Source organism: Schistocerca nitens, chromosome 5, assembly GCF_023898315.1.
Source record: "Schistocerca nitens isolate TAMUIC-IGC-003100 chromosome 5, iqSchNite1.1, whole genome shotgun sequence".
Classification (NCBI taxonomy): Eukaryota; Metazoa; Arthropoda; class Insecta; order Orthoptera; family Acrididae; genus Schistocerca; species Schistocerca nitens.
Window position 1 is genome coordinate 753,236,889 of NC_064618.1, and position 22,091 is coordinate 753,258,979.

The following is a 22,091-nucleotide window of genomic DNA, read 5'->3' on the forward strand; positions in this document are numbered from 1 at the left end:
ACCGCTTATCAGAGTATACATTACGAGTCTATGCAAATTTGAAACTACGTGCCGGGCGGGATAAAGTTCTGTTTCCAGGAGGCCAGTAAACAATTTTGAATCAAAATAGCTGGCCGGTGTGGGCGAGCGGTTCTAGGCGCTTCAGTCTGGAACTGCGCGACCGCTACGGTCGCAGGTTCAAATCCTGCTCGGCCATGTATGTGTGTGATTTCTTTAGGTTAGTTAGGTGACCTCAGATGTTAAATCCCATAGTGCTCAGAGCCATTTGAATCAAAATCCGAGATACATACAGTTTCGACTTACACATTCACGAAACCTTCTCAACACTTTGTTATCTTCAGTCGCGACTGAGAAACATTGGATAGTCCACTTACAGTATTATGCTGTCTCTCCAGCTGTTTGCAAAAGATAAATATGTAAGTATTATAAATAACACGTAATTAACGTTGTAAAATAATATTAGAACATAAAATCCAAAATTGTAGCAGTAACGACAGAGCTGAAAAGTCTCATTAGATATGCTTCCATTTAGACGTACACAGGATGTTGTAAGGTAATTACAGTGGACCATAATAAAATAGCTGCAGATATTATCTAGCTTTTTTTCATTCATCAGTCTTATATCTAGCTTGATAAAGCCTTCCACGATTTCCTCTCCTGTGCCAATCTTTCTCCTACAATTCTTAGCCGGCCGGTGTGGCCGAACGGTACTAAGCGCTTTAGTCCGGAACCGCGCGACCGCTACGGTCGCAGGTTCGAATCCTGCTCGGGCATGTATATGTGTGATGTCCTTAGGTTACTTAGGTTTAAGCAGTTCTAAGTTCTAGGGGACTGATGACCTCAGGTGTTAAGTCGCATAGTGCTCAGAGCCATTTGAACCATTTACAATTCTTCCCCTTTACGGCTTTCTCTAGTATCTAGTATCCGCGCGGCTTTACTTATTTGACAATGTGATATTTTGCTTCCAAGGTAGCAGAATTCCTTAACTTCGTCAACATCGTGACCCCTGAATTTTCATCCCCCTTGAACCTTGTTTTAACGAATGCCCTATCATTCTATCTCTTCTTTTCTCTTTCTTCCTCGATTCAGCGCACCACCTCTTCATTCCTTATTACTTTCGTTCTACTTCATATTCAACATTTTCCTGTGGCATGATATCTCAAACGCTTTGATTCTTTTCTCCACTGGTTTTCGCACAGTCAGCGCTTCACTACAACCGTACGGTCTCAGAAATTTCTGCCCAGGAATTAAGGCCAATGTTAGGTCCTAGTTGACGTCTTTTGGCCAAAAATATCCTCTTTGACTGTGTCAGTCTGCCGCTGATGTCCTCCTTCCTTAGTCAAAAAAATGTGTGTGAAATCTTATGGGACTTAACTGCTAAGCTTACACACTACTTAACCTAAATTATCCTAAGCACAAAGACACACACACCCATGCCCGACGGAGGACTGGAACCTCCGCCGGAACCAGCCGCACAGCCCATGACTGCAGCGCCTTTGACCGCTCGGGTAATTCCGCGCGGCTTTACTTATTTGACAATGTGATATTTTGCTTCCAAGGTAGCAGAATTCCTTAACTTCGTCAGCATCGTGACCCCTGAATTTTCATCCCCCTTGAACCTTTGATTGGCACTTGTCTGCGTAAATCAGGCCATGAATAATGTTAGGACGCGGGGATGGAAACGAGGAGACGCACGTAACGACATCGCCTCCTACACCAGGGTGGACGACGTACCACGCTGCAGTAGGTATGACCCGAACACGATATTACTGCAATTGGCCCTAATGGCCGTCGACTGTACACGATCTGGTCAAGCCAGTTTTGTATATAATATCAAGTAGTTCAGCGTGTCCTCCTGAAATATCAGGATAAAATCTCACTGTAAGCCTTCCAAAGCGCCCTCACTCCGATGTGTAATTATATTGTGGCCGGCTAATATGAAGGAAGCATAAAAAACTTTGATACAATAGACTTGTCACTAGAAACTTTCTTTCGACCGATAAGACAGCAAGTTGTTATATTCAAAATATGGACAGAAATATTGATATGACATGTAGAGAGCCAGCAGACGAATGAATATGGCGGCTCTCAACACCGTTCAAGTACGTTCGCTTGCGCTAGATGACATGTGAGTGGTGGTGCTACAACCTGCTACCTTTACTTTTAATAAGATTTATTTTACAGTAACAACAGATATTTGTACAAATTTACAGTGGTGTGTGTTTCATGCCAGCTTACAGGCAAAATAAAACATATGTAAGACAAATGGTAAAAGCACGCACGAAAAAAATGAGGATTCGTCAATTTTCCCGGATCTGAAAATTTCGAGGGTGGACTCAAAACTGAATATAGACGTTTATCCTAAGCCAAGTCCACCAGATCTAATTCTGTCACCAAGCTGCACATAAACGTCTATATTTTTCTCTAATGTTCTGTCAGGTGGCGAAGTTAGGAGTGCCAGTGTTACAGTTAACAAAACTATGATAGTATAGGTTACCTTAGGCAAAGGGTGTGCGGAATAAACTTTTCGAGATTTGGATAAAAATTGTTTTAGTAAAGTGCAGAAGCAGACAATTTCACTTAAAGACAAGGTTGCTCAAATTACCATGTCATATTTTGACCCTTGGACCTCCTTTAGGAAGGCTAAACTGTTGGATGAGTTCATATACAAAGAAAAACATGGATTTTTTGTGTTAAATCCCCGTAGTCGTCATATATGGGGTGTCTAGGACACCTGCTTTCTCAGATCGGTAGACAATATTCAAACAAATCGTATGAATGAGTTTTATTAAAAAATGAAAAAATTACATTGCGAACCTTAGTGTTACACAGATGTGTTGCAAGTAAATGGCGACAGGCAAAATAAGAAATCTCTTCACTGTAAGAATTCCCAAGTTCGTGTTACATAAATAGCACAAGCATGTGATTAGAGTTCACGCTAGTCTTGAAGCTGCCGTAGATCTGGGACTCGACCATTCGGCCGCGGTGCTTATGTCCCCTTCGCACAGGGGCCGATGCTGTCGCATTGTCGTCCTGGAGAGGGGTCGGTTAGCGTGCAATTGTCTGACGTCTTCTCAGAGCCATCTCTGCTCTATCGTTCCCGACTGGCACGCCGGCGCTTGATTTCACACCGTAACATTTTGCGTCATAATTTCGATGAAAAAGTAAATACATTCATTCATGTAAGCGTCTAAAGAATTAGCTTCAGGTCCTGTGACAATATTTACGTAGGCTGCACGGGAAGAGGTCTTAAAACCAGAGTCAGAGAGCACAATTATGTAACAGACGGCAGTACCCTCGGTTGTCATTGGAGGGATTATGGCCACGAGTTAAGTAAAATTGAGGGTACATTAAACATCCGACATTTGGAACCCAAACACGGGGTATGGACATTCTCGAAGACCTTGAAATTTATGCTCATCATCGTTCTAACTCAGATAATGTAATCATTGAATAAGTAACAAGAAATGGACAATGATTTTCAGAATTTTTGATAAGCTGCTAGTTTAATTTTTTTTAATATTTATCAGTAGTACAAATGTACTACCTTCCTTTTTATTTGTGTCATAGTTATAGGGACACATCAAACATGTTAATCTGTAACTACCATTTGATGTGTAGGTTTAATCCATTCACTTCAGGTTTATTTTTTATGTTTTGTCTGAAATATGTTTCACTTTGCCTATATGCTGGCATGAAATATGCATCATTTTCAATTGGTAGAACTATCTATTCTTATTGTACAATTAATCTTATGAAGAAGTAGTAATTTACTATCCTGTACTGGTGAGCTGCAACGCCATCACACACTTGCCATCTAGCTCAAACACGTTTACTTATGTGGCGTTCAAAGTTGCTATTTTCATTCGTGCGCTAGCTGTCTGTATCACATATTAGTATTTGTGTCCCTGTTTGAACATAGTCAGTCTTACAAATCGAAAGACTCCTTTGTCACAGCATTGGACCGCGGTACACGTTCCTGTAAAAAAATTAATTCTACTTTCAACCATTTTGACATCATATGTACGTTTCTGCATGTGTTCACATCTGCGGTATAAAAATTTGTTTTTAATTTAGCCAGTCATCTGATGATGGATCACGCCTGAACTCGTGAAAATAAACAGTTCCATTATTATCTAGTGACTAATTCTTGCGACGATAATCTATTTTAGAATAATAAATAAAAATACCGGGTAATCCTTCCGGACGAATGAAGAAGAGAAAGACAGCATGTGCTGTTGCCCTGCTGTAGTTCAAGGTACAACAAAAGCGGTTACATCCAAATGTAGTGAAAATGAAGAAGCGCCAATCGTAATACATCCAGAAGATCCTGAAATATAATTAATCCTATCAGGATGTGCGTGTAACTCCAACAAATGTTCATAAATTGTGTTATCGGCGGTTACTTTAATGCCTGAATCATTCTGCATATTTACCACAAGCTCTGCGTATTCCCTTCTGGTAGCAGCTGCTCTCTTCCGTGCCTAAGAGTATTGCGCCAACGCGGCCTATACAAAGACGAGCGCATATTAACGTCCTCTCTGCTGCTTGTCATTCAAGCCTCTGCGAACAGAAGAATACTCAGCAACATCATCACAACACAGAACGAAGTGGACAACAAATCTATACGGTAGGATGCATCGCAGGTGGTTTTCGTAACATCAACTAAATAATTATCACGTTCAGAGTAATAAGAGCACCGTTCCTCACTCTCCTCCCATCTGACCATATCCAAAAGTAAATCACAAAATACATTTATAGCATCATTCGTACAAAAAACCTATCAGCCATCGTTAATAGCGGTAAATGATACACACATCAGAAAGAGTGTTGCATCTCCTCGGCTCCCAGAATTCCTGAGGACAAACGTTGACTGTGGATATTGTATCGTAGACACAGCCCCTTTGACTGTTCAGAGATGTCACTAAACACGCCCAAAGATGTAAACACCCATACATCAGCAGCGCCTATTAGATGGAGGGGTTCGGACAGCCGATCAGTTCTAGTCATTCCACCAGGAAGGAGGTACACGGCTCGAGTTGTCTGTAGTTCAACTATGACTAGAAGGTCAATACCGCGGTTCGATCGCTTCCGAATTGTTACTCTGTGCCAGGAAGGGCTCTCAACAAGAGAAGTGTCCAGGCATCTCGGCGTGAACCAAAGAAATGTTGTTCGGACATGGAGGAGATACAGCGAGACAGGAACTGTCGATGACATGCCTCGTTCAAGCAGCCCAAGGGCTACTACTGCAGTGGATGACCGCTACCTACGGATTATGGCTCGGAGGAACCCTGACAGCAACGGCACCTTGTTGAATAATGTTTTTCATGCAGCCACAGGACGTCGTCTTACGACTCAAACTGTGCTCAATAGGCTGCATGATGCGCAGCTTCCCTCCCGATGTCCACGGCGAGATCCATCTTAGCAAGCAAGATACCATGAAGCGCGGTACAGATGGGCCAAACAACATGCTGAATGGACCGCTCAGGTTCAACAATGAGTGTCACATATGCCTTCAACTAGACAATCGTCGGAGACGTGTTTGGAGGCAACCAGGTCAGGCTGAACGCCTTAGACACACCGTCCAGCGAGTGCGGCAAGGTGGAAGTTCCCTGCTGTTTTGGGGTGGCATTGTATGTGGCCGACGTACGCTTTTGGTCGTGGAAGGCGCCGTAACGGCTATACAATACGGGAATGCCATCCTCCAGGCGATAGTGCAGAGCTTCTGTAAAGTTTGGAAGGTAGGAGACGAGGTACTGGCAGAAGTAAAGCTGTGAGTACCGGGCGTGAGTCGTGCTTCGGTAGCTCAGTTGGTAGAGCACTTGCCCGCGAAAGGCAAAGGTCCCGAGTTCGAGTCTCGGTCGGGCACACAGTTTTAATCTGCAAGGAAGTTTCAGATTTAAAAGTAATTACCGGATACGGTACCCTAAGGAAGTGTGAGAGGACTGTTACTGTTTACAATATATATGAATGGTCTAGTAGAAAGCGTCGGATATCCTCTAAGGCTGTTCGCTGATGGTGCGGTTCTCTATAACAAAGTAGCAACGCCATAAGGTAGTAATGATATGCATAATTACCTTCATGGTATTGATAAATAGTGCAGGCTCTGGCAGGTGATCGTGAACGAAAGTAAATGCAACATATTGAGCATACATAGGAAAAGAAATCCACTACTGTATAGTAGGAGTAACTACCGGGAGCGACATTAAGTGGAATGACCACATAAAACAAATAGTGGGAAAAGCTGATGCCAGACTTAGATTCATAGGGAGAACCTTAAGGAAACGTAGCTCTTCCACGATGGAAGTGGCTTATAAGGCGCTTGTTCGACCTATTTTTGAGCATTATTCATCTATCTGGGATCCCTAACGATAGAAGCTACAGCGAAGGTCTAACGAAGAGAGGCACGTTTCGTCACAGTATCGTTCAGTCGGCACGAGAGCGTTACGGAGGTTCTCAACAAACTTCTTTGGCAGACTTTACACGAGAGGCGTTGGGCATCCCTGAGAGATTTACTACTGAAATTTCGAGAGAGCCCTTTCCGGAAAGAGTCGGACAACATATAACTTGCCCCTACATGCGTCTCCCGTAATGACCATGAGGAGAAAATTCGAGAAACTAGAGCCAATATAGGAGCTTACCGACAATAATTCTTCCCACGCGCTACTCGCAAGTGGAACAGGGTTGGAGGGCTCAGTTAGTGATACAAAAAATATCCGCCTCCACGAGCCATTATGTGGCTTGCAGACTATGCTGTAGATGTAGTTGTTGATAAAGCATCAAGCACCTTTTTGTGGTTATTATGGAAGAAAATTACTGAATGTCTTGAACAGCTTCAGTAGTTTAACGAGAAGAATATATCAACAGAGTCTAAATCAAAAAAGACAAAATTAGTAACGAGTACTCGAAATTACATCATCTGTAAACCTAATATAAACTTATAGCCAGTTTACAATGCGGAAGGAATTTTGCTTGATTGCAATGAGGTAACGCACGACGACTAAGCATTGAGTATACAGAAAGCTGCCTAGCAGAGACTAAGAATGTATTCTTACCAAACTTAGACCTTAATTTGATGAAGAAATTTCTGCAAATGTAGGTCTGGCGCACTGCATTTTATGGTAGTGAGTCACGGACTGCGCGAAAATTGAGAAAGAAGAAAATAGTAATGTTTGAAATGCGGTAAATAAGGATACTCGAAAATTAATGAAAGGTGAGAAATGAGGTCTTCCACAAAATCACCAAATTAAGGAATATGTGGAAAAGACCGAATTATGAAGAGACTGTACGATAGAGCATTTAAGAAATCAAGAAATAACTTCTACAGTACTAGAAGGATATGTTAGAGGATTGAAACTGTAGGTGAAGAGGGACTGGAATATATTCGACAAATAATTGAGGACTTCGAGAAGAAATTTACCAGCGGTCACTAATACTAATCAATCTATATCAAATTATTCCTTGTTTGCAACGTACAACGGCGGATCTCTTGCACTTTGTATTCTGTTAGTCAATCTGAGCAAAAAACCTGTGTGAGGTTGTGTTTCCGTAGCCCATAGTGATGATATGCTTCATGTCCTCTCCCTGGCTATTGTTAAACACTACTGCACTGGCGAATGTTTCGTTGCAACTGTGGACAACCTCTCTGTTCTGAATGCACCAACTGAAGGCTACTATTTATTGCACCCAAACAAATACGGTAACGGACAACTTCTGTAGTTCAATAAAGGTAGAAGATTGCAGGATTGCTTCTTCAACACTTTTACAGATGTTGCAATTCAGCAAACGTTGTTGTGTACTGCACTATCTGTATCGCCATTATGGATTGTCTGCTGTGGCTATGTACACGGACCAAGAATATCGCAGCAGTAAGAAGGAGTTGTGAGACATAAACGAAAGTTGGCAGGTGCGTTTCTATATCTGAGAAATAACGTCTATTGGAGTTTCGCGCCAATCGCATAAGTGTTGCGCTACTGACGCCACTATGAGGATGCAAATAAGCTGCGCGAATTAGAGACACTTCAAGTGGTAGATACGTTTTGTTATTTGGGCAGCAAAATAACTGATGAGTGCCGAAGTAGAGAGAATATACAATGTAGACTGTCAATGGCAAGAAAAGCGTTTCTGAAGAAGAGAAATTTGTTAACAGCGAATATGTATTTAAGAGTTAGGAAATCTTTTCTGAAGGTATTGGTCTGGAGTGTAGCTGCGTATGAATGTGAAACATGGACGATAAACAGAACAGAACAGAATCATTCGAAATGTGGTGCTACAGAAACGTATTGAAGATTAGATGGGTCGATCACATAACTAATGAGGAGGTGCTGAATAGAATTAAGGAGACAAGAAATTTGTGTTACAACTTGACCAAAAGAGGGAATCGGTTGATAGTACGCACTCTGAGACGTCAAGGGAGACCATTTTACTATTGGAAGGAAGTATGGGGGATAAAATTCGTAGAGACAGAACAAGAGATAAATGCAGTAAGCATATTCAGAAGGATGTAGGTTGCAGTAGTTATTCGGAGCTGAAGAGGTTCAAATGGTTCAAATGGCTCTGAGCACTATGGGACTCAACTGCTGAGGTCATTAGTCCCCTAGAACTTAGAACTAGTTAAACCTAACTAACCTAAGGACATCACAAACATCCATGCCCGAGGCAGGATTCGAACCTGCGACCGTAGCGGTCTTGCGGTTCCAGACTGCAGCGCCTTTAACCGCACGGCCACTTCGGCCGGCAGCTGAAGAGGCTTGCACAGGATAGAGTAGCATGGAGAGCTGCTAAAAATCAGTCTTCGGACTGAAGACCACAAAACAACAACACGCTGTAATGGTCGTGTGCGTTAGTTATGTTTGGACTGTACGTGGTGAGTAGATGTTAGCCAAGAATGGATTTAAGGCGACATAGACACCAATATCAACATCTCACTGAGTTTGAACGAGGTCATGTGACAGGGTTACGAGAAGTTAGACGTTCCTTCTGGAATACTGCAGTAAGATCTGGCAAGAATGTAGTCGCTATACATGATTACTGGTAGCGGTAGTCATAAGAATGCACAGTCAGAAGAAGACCGGGCTCCGGGCGGTCACATGGCACAATCGAGATGGAAGTCCAGCGTATTTGGCGTATGCGTCTGCCGCATCACACAGCATCTGCAGCACCAACTCGATTAGTAGTTGGCACTAAATAGACCAACGAACTGTTACAAATCAGTTGCTTTTAAGGACAGCTCCTAGCCAGACACCGTGCAACTTCCATTCTACTGTCACCAAAGTACCGCCATTTGCGACTTCAGTGGTGTCAAGCGAGGGCAAAGTGAAGGTATGTTGTGTTTTCTGATGAAAGATGGTTCTGTCTAGCTGGACGTATGTTTGTCAGAAAGAAGCCAGTTGAGGGACGGCAACCAGCCTGTCTACGTCCTAGGCACACTACACCTGAGGTTATAAGCTGGGGTGCGATTTTGTATGACAGCACTCGTGTGGGTATCCCACGAAAGCTGACGGGAAATTTGTACGTCAGTCATGTATCGATCTGTTGTGCTGCCATTCGTGAACAGAGGTCTATGGAGTGTTTTCCAAATGGATAACGCTCGCTCACATACCGCTGTTGTAATCCAACGTGTTCTGTACAGTGTCGACATGCTGCCTTGGCGTATTCGATCACAACATGTCTCGAAACGAGCACATAAGGGACATCATCGCACAACTGCAGCCTCATCCACAAACAGCATTAACCGTTCCTGTACTCACCGAGCAAGTGCCACAGCCATCGAAATCCATCCCACAAACCGACATCCAGCACCTGTGCTACACAGTGCACGCTCGTTTGCCTGTTTGAATTCAACATTCTGGCGGTTACAAAGGTGCCAGCATTTCACATTTTCATTGGCGTACCTCGGGCTTATACTAACTTGTGGTCTTGGAACGTTCATCACTTAAATATGTTACCTAGATAAATATATTGCCGAAATTTCAGTACACTACATTAATTATTTTTTGGTACTGAGATTTTTTCACCGATATATCTCAAAGCATGCGATTTTGACTGCATTTTAATCACTTACGTAGACGATTCCGTAGAAATACTGGAACACGTGAGGCAATACTGACCTTACGACTTACCTTAGAAGAAAGATTAAGGAAAGGCAAACCTACGTTTCTAGCATTTGTAGACTTAGAGAAAGCTTTTGACAATGTTGACTGGAATACTCTCTTTCAAATTCTAAAGGTGGCAGGGGTAAAATACAGGGAGCGAAAGGCTATTTACAATTTGCACAGAAACCAGGTGGCAGTTATAAGAGTCGAGGGACATGAAAGGGAAGCAGCGGTTGGGAAGGGAGTAAGACAGGGTTGTAGTCTCTCCCCGATGTTATTCAATCTGTATATTGAGCAAGCAGTAAAGGAAACAAAAGAAAAATTCGGAGTAGGTATTAAAATCCATGGAGAATAAATAAAAACTTTGAGGTTCGCCGATGACATTGTAATTCTGTCAGAGACAGCAAAGGACTTGGAAGAGCAGTTGAACGGAATGGATGGTGTCTCCAAGGGAGGATATAAGATGAACATCAACAAAAGCAAAACGAAGATAATGGAATGTAGTCGAATTAAGTCGGGTAATGTTGAGGGTATTAGATTAGGAAATGAGACACTTAAAGTAGTAAAGGAGTTTTGGTATTTGGGGAGCAAAATAACTGATGATGGTCGAAGTAGACAGGATATAAAATGTAGACTGGCAATGGCAAGGAAAGTGTTTCTGAAGAAGAGAAATTTGTTAACATCGAGTATAGCTTTAAGTGTCAGGAAGTCATTTCTGAAAGTATTTGTATGGAGTGTAGCCATGTATGGAAGTGAAACATGGACGGTAAATAGTTTGGACAAGAAGAGAATAGAAGCTTTCGAAATGTGGTGCTACAGAAGAATGCTGAAGATTAGATGGGTAGATCACATAACTAATGAGGAAGTATTGAATAGGATTGGGGAGAAGAGAAGTTTGTGGCACAACTTGAACAGAAGAAGGGATCGGTTGGTAGGACATGTTGTGAGGCATCAAGGTATCACCAATTTAGTATTGGAGGGCATCGTGGAGGGTAAAAATCGTAGGGGGAGACCAAGAGATGAATACACTAAGCAGATTAAAAAGGATGTAGGTTGCAGTAGGTACTGGGAGATGAAGAAGCTAGCACAGGATAGAGTAGCATGGAGAGCTGTATCAAACCAGTCTCAGGACTGAAGACCACAACAACAACACGAAGATGAATGGTTTCAAAATCGACACACTGTACGAAACTAGTCACCAACAATAAGTAAAGAACACTCCTTAACTCGCATTCGACGGAATTTGAACTATTTATTTGAATTTCGGGTAAGCTTCGTAGCGGTACAGGCTAAAGGGACTGTTTATCACTATTATCTTCTGTGTGTCTTCTTGTAAAGGAAACTGCAAATATGCTGAATACTTGGCAAAGTACACAACACCATCTGATTCTGAAATCGTTTCTTCCAACCTGACTATAGAGTATGAATCAATACTATACGTTAGCTCTCAGTCTGAAATCCACACAGATGCGAAATGAGCCGTTCGGTTTCTGTACACCTAAAATCGTCGTTGCCTGTTGATTTCAGCTTGTGACTTCTACAGCCTCTTTCTGTTCAAGGTGGCTGATTTCCTGCTTTACCTTATCTTTTAATGGAAGTGTTGTGTGCTTTGATAAACTTTGGCACCACATTCCACTTCAGTCTGATGTGCGCCTTATAATCTCTGATAGTGTTTCTTGCTTCGCAAAAAATATCATCAAATTTTTGGACCACAGCTTCTAGTCGAAATAGTTTGAAATTGATTCGCTCCCTCGTAAATGGAGACGCCCAAGGCACTGAAGATATCCAGTCTTAGGAAATTTGTTGCTTTATTTGAATTTACAATATACAATGTAGGGTCCTTGTAAATTGTTTATACGTAACATCTTCTGAAAATTGTACTTTTACTAGAATATACCGCTTTCTGTACTTAAACAATGAACTTTAAAAGTCTGCTAACTTCAGCATTCACAGCTTTCTGTACGCCTGCTTGTTGCTGTTTGAAATCTGATCGGCACATTGTTAAATCTAAGAGTTAAAGATAAAGACATGTTATTACCAGAAGAGACAGAATTCACGTGACGTTCCGTCTGTGAAAGGTTTTTAACTCGGACTTGTTCGTGATGAACATAACTTGACTATTTCTTAATAATTATTGCAGTTCGTTTGTGTCCCAGCTTGATTGATTGACCATTCATAGAGTACATCAAGGGTTAAAACACAGGTGTTCAACTATTAAAATATATTCATCATTTGGATTTGTAGCTCCTTGTGGTTAGGGTGTTTTCAGTGAAAATTGTAGGATGTAAGGTCCGCCAGTTACGCAAAACACAGTTTTTTCCAATGGTGTTTTGCATAACTGGCGGACCTTACATCCTACAATTATTAAAATATAACACTGAATGAAATGTCCTGTAGTCGACTGTAGCTGTTTTTATTTAAGTCGTTTAGAGGCCCACAGAATCGGTTTCGCAATTTCTAAGCTGCATCTTCAGGTGTATATAAATGCTATATCATATGGTAAAGGGAGTAGCAGCAGGATGCCGTAGAGTAAGAGTTGAAAACTGCCATGCCTCTGACAAAGACACGCACTATCATCACTTTAGCGACTACAATACGTTCCTGTCGTCCCATGTCATGCAAGAGCCTTATCTTGGTCAGTTATGCCCTTTTAGGCAGCGCTAATATGCTTTTTACGTCCTTCTTGCTCTGTCCGTCATGGGTTACCTTGTTGCCTAGGCAACAGAATTCCTTAACTTCTTCTAATTCGTGATCATCAATTCTAATATCAAGTTTCTCGCTGTTCTCATTTCTGCTACTACCTTTGTCTTCCTTCGATTACCGTCACTCCATATCCTCTACTCATTAGACTGTTCCTTTCATTCAACAGATCCTGTAATTCGTCTTCGCTTTTAACGTGTACTGTTGTGTAATCACAGCCAACCTTATCATTGATACCTTTTGGAGTCTTAATCACACTCGAGAACCCTTCTTTTGTTTCCATCATTGTTTCTTCGAAGTACAATAGGGGCGATAGACTACATCTCTGTCTTACACACTTTTTAATCTGAGCGTTCTTCATCTCCCATTCTTATCATTCCCTCGATCCAGAAGACAGCGGACAAGTGTAGTGCAAACAGTCACTTTAGTAGACAAGTTGGATTTTCTAAGTGTTCTGCTAATAAATTTCAGTCTTTGGTTTCGTTTCTCTTTTCTAACTGATCGTTCCAATGTAACTTATTCGTAACTGTTATCCCAAAGCATTTAGCTGACTTTACAGCCTTGAGATTTGTGTGTTTTATCCTGCAACCGAAATTTAGCGAATTCCTTGTAGTAATCGTATAGCTGACTTTTCATTATTTAGAGTCAATTGCCACTTTTCTCGCCTTTCTGATATATTGTCTAAATCATTCTGGAATTTTTTTAACACCTTATGACTTTAAGGCGGTAAATGCAGTCAGCAAAAAATCTAAGAAGGCTGCTCACCAGGAAAGTACTTGGCCTCGAACAAACAGATCTGTATAGACGTTTGGTTACAGGACCATTATGTACCTCTGAATGTGCTGGTGGGTGTCGTTTTTCTGCAAAACACTGCAGTCATGCTCTAGATATCACTGTAGATGTAATTGTAGACGCCTTACGCAATGCAGCAATCTTGACTATAAATGTAAATGCGGAATGTCAATAAAATGCTCCGAGTAATACGAATGACTTCAAAACGCACAGTGAAAAATGGTTCAAATGGCTCTGAGCACTATGGGACTCAACTGCTGAGGTCATTAGTCCCCCAGAACTTAGAACTAGTTAAACCTAACTAACCTAAGGACATCACAAACATCCATGCCCGAGACAGGATTCGAAACTGCGACCGTAGCGGTCTTGCGGTTCCAGACTGCAGCGCCTTTAACCGCACGGCCACTTCGGCCGGCCGCACAGTGAAGAAATGCAAGTTGATCGCATGGCGTATTTGCACATTCTATAATATCAGTGTTGAACGCCACGTCAATGACACTTTTGAAGTTGTTCACTGGTTCACCAATATCGTAGCCAGCGCTCTGCCACGCGTAACGAAGCATTGGTCTGTATACTCCCGCAGATAACTGATTAAAAATGCCAAAATGCATATTCATGATAAAGAATCTGTCGTGCAATTTCGGCTGCATATTACTGGAACGTATTTTAATGAAGTCTGTTATTCTCTTGGCATATATTTTATATTGCCTGAAGAAATACACATCCAGAGGTTGTGCATATTTTGTAGTTTTAGGCGGAATGATTTTTAAATCTATATGTTTTCCGCCAGATGCTTCCAGTAGCACTCGTTCATCCTTATGTCCAGACTAGGAGTCACAAAGTACTAATGACTTTCTCGACAAATGTGGATTCAAAACTGACAGAAAAAGCGTCTTCAGATGTTGTTTCGTCATCTTCCCACTCACACTTGCATCGACGACGACACTTGGAGGGCACCGCGTTTCTATTTCCCTTGACACGCGGGGTCCAAACTTTCCACTGGATTCTTGGAAGCAAATATAGAGTTTGTCTGCCACTCGTCCGTCCCTTGATATAGCAACATCGGTCGTGTAACTATGTGTTGCACAGTTAACTGATTGCAACATCGCGACAGTGTTTCTCTCCCCTTTCATGGATAGTCTTCTGTCACAAGAAAGTTCATAGTTGAACTGACTCTGATCACAGTTCCATACAGAACTAATATCGATGTTTTCTCTCGTGATATGCTCATTGACGTCAGCAACAAACGTTTGAGCTCTTTCAATCAGCTCTTCTTCGTCATCCCTATCTTTTCGTGCTTGAAATGCCAATAATGAACGACGGAACCGCATTATCGCGCTTCATCGAATTTCGCCATTACACGTTCCTTGATGGTCTTGAACAGCAGTGTACCATTTTTTTTAAACCGTATTTCCTTCTCTTTTCTTTGCCACGTAATCCAGTATGTTTTTAATATTGCTTTTAGGCTTCAGTTTAGGGTATCTTTTCAGAAGCTTGTCGTATGTGTCGAAACCTCTTACGTAATAATCATCGTACATGTTCTCCAGTGTGTTGTCATGAAACGCCGTGATGATACTTGCAACTTTAACCTTCTTCTTCGGAGACGGTTGGTACACACTGTCACTGCTTCCATCGCCTCCTCCCGCACTTGCTGTAGCACTACCGTTTGCAATGAGTTGTTCGTCATTATCATCCCTATCATCATCATTATGTGTTAGTGTTACAACAGTATCTGTTTCTAACTTATGCCCATATTTATGCACTATAATAGATACCAGAAAACATGCGAATGATTCGTCTTCCACAGCAATACCATCTTTACGAAGAAGGGTTCTTCGTATCTTCATCTCAACCAATCGCAATGCATTAGCAGGACAGATTACCAATCGCCGAGCCATCTGACGCTTCAATACACAAATAATGTCACAAAACGCAACTTCAGAGACACACTGCACCGTCCCTAATGGTCCCGACGGGCGTGCAATGCGGCATGTCATACGCAGAGGCCTCTAACGGACGACTGCAGAGTTTTGCAGATGCGGAAGTATCACTAGTGCAATAAGAGACCTTTACATTATTTCTCACACGATTTTGGTGTATTTGTGTTTGTTCGAGCACAAGTACTTTCCTGGTCAGATTATCTCTTATGTCGTTCATGTACATTATAAACAGCAGAGGACCTATAACATTTCCTTGGGGAACGCCAGATATTACTTCTGTTTTACTTGATAACTTTCCTTCAGTTACTACGGACTGTGTTCTTTCTGACATAAAATGACGAATCCAGTAGCACAACTAAGACGATACTCCATAGGCACACAATTTGATGAGAATTCGCTTGTGAGGAATGGTGTCAAAAGCCTTCTGGAAATCTAAAAATATGGAATCAATGCGACGTCCTCTGTCGATAGCATTCATTACTTCTTGATAATAAACAGCTAATTGTGTTTCACAAGAACGATATTTTCTGAATCCGTGGTGGCTGTTTGTCAACTAATTGTTTTCTTCGAGGTAACACATAATGTTCTATCACATTAAATGTTCCAAACTCCTACCGCAAATCACGTTATCAGTATGGGTCTGCAATTCAACAGGTTACTCCTAGTTCCTTTCTTGGATATTGGTCCTGCTTCTGCAACTTTCCAGTCTTTAGGTACGGATTTCAAAAATGGTTGCAACGGCTCTAAGCACTATGGGAATTAACATCGGAGGTCATCAGTCCCCTAGACTTAGAACTACTTAAGCCTAACTAACCTAAGGACATCACACACATCCATGCCCTAGGCAGGATTCGAACCTGCGACCGTAGCAGCAGCGCGGTTCCGGACTGAAGCGCCTAGTACCGCTCGGCCACACCGGCCGGCGTAAGGATTTTTCGACAAGCAAGCGGTGGTATATGATTGTTAACTGTTAAGCTATAATATCCTGCCACTCTGAAATGAAACTGACTGGTATACAATCGAGACCGGAGTCCATGCCTCTTTTAAGTTATTTAAGCTCTTCACTCTTCCGTGAATATCAACTTCTAATTTACTCATGATGGCAGTTTACTTGGTTCGAATCCAGGAACAGCTGCGTCATCTTCTATGGTGAAGGAATTCCAAAAAATCTATGGTTAGTAATTCTGCTTTAATGGCATTGTAATTCGTAACACCACCGTTGTTATTACGCTACGAGGGTATTGACTGTGTATTTCCGCAGGAGTACATTACACACGACCCAAATCTCTTTGTATTTTCTGCCGGATTTCAAGATAAGAGTTCCGTTGTGGAGACTATTGAAAGCATCTCGCACTGTAGTTCGAGATAAATGTCGAGCTTCTGTAAAACTTTGCATCTTGGGGGTTTTGCTTTCTTTGTGATTTCTTCGTTGCCTATGCAACAATGTTCTGACTTCTTTCACGTATCATGAGTGATCAGTAGCATCTCTTGCTAGTCCATTTGGTAAAATCTCTCAATAGCCGTCGATACTATTTCTTCGGTTGTGTAGTCCAGGTTTGGATGTTAACCGCTTCTTCTCTACACTTACACCTAGTATGACTTGAAGGAGTAAGAGACTCTCTCTTAAGAGGGCGTCAAACGAATTTTTATCTGCGTTTTTAAATAGTATTTTGCTATTATTTTTGGTGGGTTTCGATGCAATGGCATTTAGTCTCGCTTCAGCATTCGTGTGTTACTAATCCCCGTATCTGTCATGATGCTTCCTAAATGTAAGGATCATATGTCACAAAGAGGTCGAGTATTGTTTCGTAACCATTTCCAGTTCCATTGGTGCCCTAAACTAACTGTTCAAAATAATTATATGAGAACGCTTTCAGAATCAACTCAGACGATAATTTATGCCTAACGTCTACTTAAAATCTGTATTTCCGTCAACGTATCGAGGGTACACTGAAGTTTCTACCAACCATAATTGTATGAGTAGGGCACCTATTAGTTTCTTTAAACTGTTCAGCAACTGCATCATCTGAGTCTGGTGGTCGGTAAAAGGAACCAATCATTTATTTATTAACATTGGCAGGAAAAACCTCCAACCTACTCACAGGGCTGCCTACTACAATTTCACTCCAAGGTAAACTAGTTCTGACAGCAATTAACTCTCCACCAACAATTGTGTTTTATTCTATCCTTTCTGAACACGATTAGATTCTTTGCAAAAATTATTACTGACTTTTTCTCCGGCTTTAGCTGACTTTCTGTACCTATAACGACTGGAGATTAAGTGGTTCCTATTAGCGCTTGGAACTGTCGTTCGTTTTTGTAACACAGTTGCGACAGTTACAACTACAGTACCGATTGTTGCAAGCTCTACCTTCCTGTGTTTGTCCTGCAACCACTGTAGCTGACGCACCTTCTGTAGCTGCCCGAGACCCTCTAACACAAAAAGCTGCCCAGCTCCCTCCACACAGAACCAGATACACGCGTAGCCACTCCCTGATCTCTTAAGCAAAACCCGGGAGCAAACCACACTACGGCGGAAGTCGAGGAATCTATAGCATACACGGTCGCAGAATCCTCAGAGCCTCTGATCCAGACCCTCTACTCCGCTCCACAGTCAGTTCTGTCGACGATGCTACAGATAGTGAGCTTCTCCTTCATCTCGCAAGAAAGACTGGCAGTCTTAATCATTTGAGACAGCCACCCGAATCTCTTCCGATACAAAGCGAAACACATCGTTAGCCCCGACACGAGTCACCGCCGGCAGCTGGCTGGACCTTGTGCTCTTCGTGGAATCCGTAATTAGCCTTTAAACGTCTAGAATAACTCTTCCCGGAAGCACACAGATTGCACATTGGATTCCTTCCCCTCCTTCGCAGTCATATTCCTAAAGGGCCCCATTACCAGCCGAACGTTGGAGCTGCTCCCAACTACCAGTTATCCCACCCGCTATAATTTTCGAGACCTTGGGGGCTGAAAGGCTTCCGATGGAACAGGACGAGCGACTGCTTCTCACTCAGGGAGCGCAATAATTGCTAAGACGCGAACCCAAAATTTTGGGTGAATCCCCTGAAGAATGGAGGAATGTCGCACAGCAACTCTGTTTTGGGGTGCACTAGTATATTTTCAAAGCCATCCCTCGACCGAAACGGTAAAAGAACAAGTCCAACTCAGACCGTGTGTCACATGCGTAATCTAGCAAAGAGTACCAGTATTGCAAAAGCAAGGCAACACCCATACGTCATAGCCGCACAGCGAGCTGAGCTATAGCAAGGAATGCAAACGGTGCATTATGATAGCATCGTTTTGCAAACTCTTCAATACAAAGTTATAATATGAAACACACGAGGCGTGCTAGTACTGATGATAGACACAGAAAATGCGTTCGCATTTGAGACACCATGGCGCGGGCAGGACGCGTGACACTTCTGTTTAAACGAGAGAAAGTGTCCTCCTAATCTTTTGCCATGACGTATTTAAACATCTGTTTCAGACAGCTCGTCCTCAGTGTATCTATTCATTCCGTCTGCATTATCGATACCCGACGGGGCTACAGTTCTGCTAATTAGATTGGCACTGCCGGCGAAGCACGATGTGCTGCTTGCCACCGTCTGAAGACTTCGAGACTACTGACAGGCGGCTGTCGGTAGCCCTGATAGATCTCAACCATGATGGTAGAAGATGCAGACCTACCGAGCTTTCCTCTCGGGAAGGGTCTAGCTGATGCACTGAAAGCGACCACCTTCTACTCGATGGATGGACGTCAGAGTGCAGCCTCCCATGCTGTACGTTATCACCAGACTGAGTGTTCACTGTGTGTGCTGAGGCCTTGGGATTCCACCATTCGGAAGATGCTGTGGGTACAGGGCTAAGCGAGCTTTCCTCTTCGAGTGTGCTGAAGCAGCCGGGTTCACTGCGGTGAGTCCACGGGCTGCCGCAACGGGATCCGCTTTGCTGCCCGCAATGCTGCACTGTCATGTGGGTAGCCTAGCCTGCCCTAAAACTGTGCAAGCTCCTAGGGTGCTGCCTCCAGCATTCCTCTTTGACGCCTGAACGAGCGACACTCCCCGTTTCCTGATCACCAGAGAAGACAATAGCCAATAAATGAAAAGTACGTTTTCTTTTGTTCTACGTTATTAATTTATTGCGTTAACCGGTTTCAGGCTTACGAGGCCATCAGACATTTACTGACTATTATTGCCAAAGTTGTTACGAAGTTTGTGTGGTTCAAATGGCTCTGAGCACTATGGGACTCAACTTCTGAGGTCATTAGTCCCCCTAGAACTTAGAACCAGTTAAGCCTAAGGACATCGCACACATCCATGCCCGAGGCAGGATTCGAACCTGCGACCGCAGCGGTCTCGCGGTTCCAGACAGCAGCGCCTAGAACCGCACGGCCACTTCGGCCGGCACGAAGTTTGTAAAAGATATTGGAAAAGCAGTTACACATCTACATTGAAGCACAAACGCACGGTGAATGACATCTTTGGCAAAGTAGTGGTAATGCAATGTAAAAAGTAGAAAGTTGAACAATAAATAAATATAAAAGGAGCAAAAAGGAAATAAAACTTTAACACTAAACTGGAGAAGCATGCCTTCATACAAATCTACAATAATGAACAAAACTAATAAAATAAAATAAAATTAGTACTTGGCAAAGCTACTTCAAGAGGTATAAATCATGGAGAGTGATACAAAAACTAATTAAAAGAAAGAATTATCAATTGTAACTACAGAGTATATAAATATATGTGAATATATGAATAGATATAAATGATAATTCTTCCTTTTAATTTGTTTGTGTATCACTCTCCCTGTTTTATACGTCTTGCCGAGAACTAATTTCATTTTATTTTTTTGGTGTTGTTCGTTAACTGTTATGTAGGCGTGCTTTCCCAGTTTCGTGTTAAGGTCTTTTTCGTGTTTTCTCCATTTATATTTATTTATTGTTCACCTTCTTATGTTGGATTACCACCATATTGTCAAAGATGTCATCTACCGCTCGTTTGTGCTTCATAGTAGATACGTAACTTCTGCTCCAATGTCGTTTACAAACATTGTAACTTGTTTGCCAACAATAGAAAATGTCTGATGATAGCCTGGAAAGACGGAAATCGCTTAACACAATAAATTAATACTGTATAAAAAAGCAGCACTTTTCATTTATTATAGTGTTGTTCTACCATGAACTGACGGAAGATACAGTTGACAAAGTATTCAATGTACCAAACACGTTCATACAATGTTATTTCTGAAACCACTGTTTGTCGTCTTCAGTCACAAGCCTTCTGAGCTCGGCCTCCGACTTACTGTAACATCACCACCTCACCTGTGCATCCTCGGCACCCATTTGTCTTCTGACCCGTGCGGTGACCATTCTAAAATGCATGGCAAATAAATTCAAAGAAAGTTTGGGGTAGCAAATTAACTTGCAAGGAAGGATTGTACTTATAGTGTCCACGAGTATTCCGCAAATATCGTTCCAAGAAGGAATTATAATTAAAACGGACAGAATCACTTATTCTTTCTTTTTCATTTTGGTCTTTGAGCAAGCGTTATGCAAGGTTTGCTGCGAAAGTGTGCGATGAGAGAGAACCTTTTACAAATATAAACAAAGTTTGTTTTTCTATAGAAACCAACTACGTAATCGTAAAAGTGAAGTATTTATCATACGTGCAACATACTGAGAAAATTTATTGCTTCCCCTGTTTTAAGACGAATATCGTCATCTGTAAAATAACGAAACGATCGAATTTCTCGTCTATGCCTTGCAATTCTTTAGCGGAAATTTGTTTGCCGACTCCTTATAATTCTTTCTTGGAAATTTATTTTCAGGCTTCTTTGATTTTCCTTTTCGCTCCGTTTGCGACAATATTAACAATATATTGAGCATTATTTCGATTCAGTTGCAGCGTAAGTAACGTAAAAACCTAGAATAAAAGAGAAGTTGCCACGTAGGATCCCGATCACACGGTCCTCACATTACTGTGCCATTTCTGTTGCACCAACCATTGCCTGGAAACTATGCGAGCAAGGGCAGTGAAAAAATGGAGGTACATCGATATCTTTTGCAGAAAATATCGATACATATCACGAATGCTTCCACTAATATATCAGTGTCATAATGGCAATATCAAGTGCCGATATTTTTATTTTATATTATATATTTCTCGCACTTTTCCGTACGTACTTGAAATTGTTCTTTTGAAATTGTAGTAGAACATAATTTTACATCCACTGTTTGAAGGAGTCTCACGCAATTTTGTTACTACAAGTGCTAGTTCGCTGCTGTTTGCAGAAATGAAAAAACAGGGAAATCGACGTGAAGTGTTCCGGACAAATCCGATATGTAACGAAACCGAACGACAGACCCATCGGACACATCGTATTGTGCCACTTATATGCAGTTGTCATTGTTTTAAAAGTGGTTCTCGCCAATCGTGAACGTTTCCCTTTCAATTCTTGTTCTACGGCAGATAAGGAGGCTACTAGGTTGTGTATGTACAGAATATTTAATACTAAATTTCTAGTTAAATATACAGCTCTGGAAACGCTAGCATATTTAAGG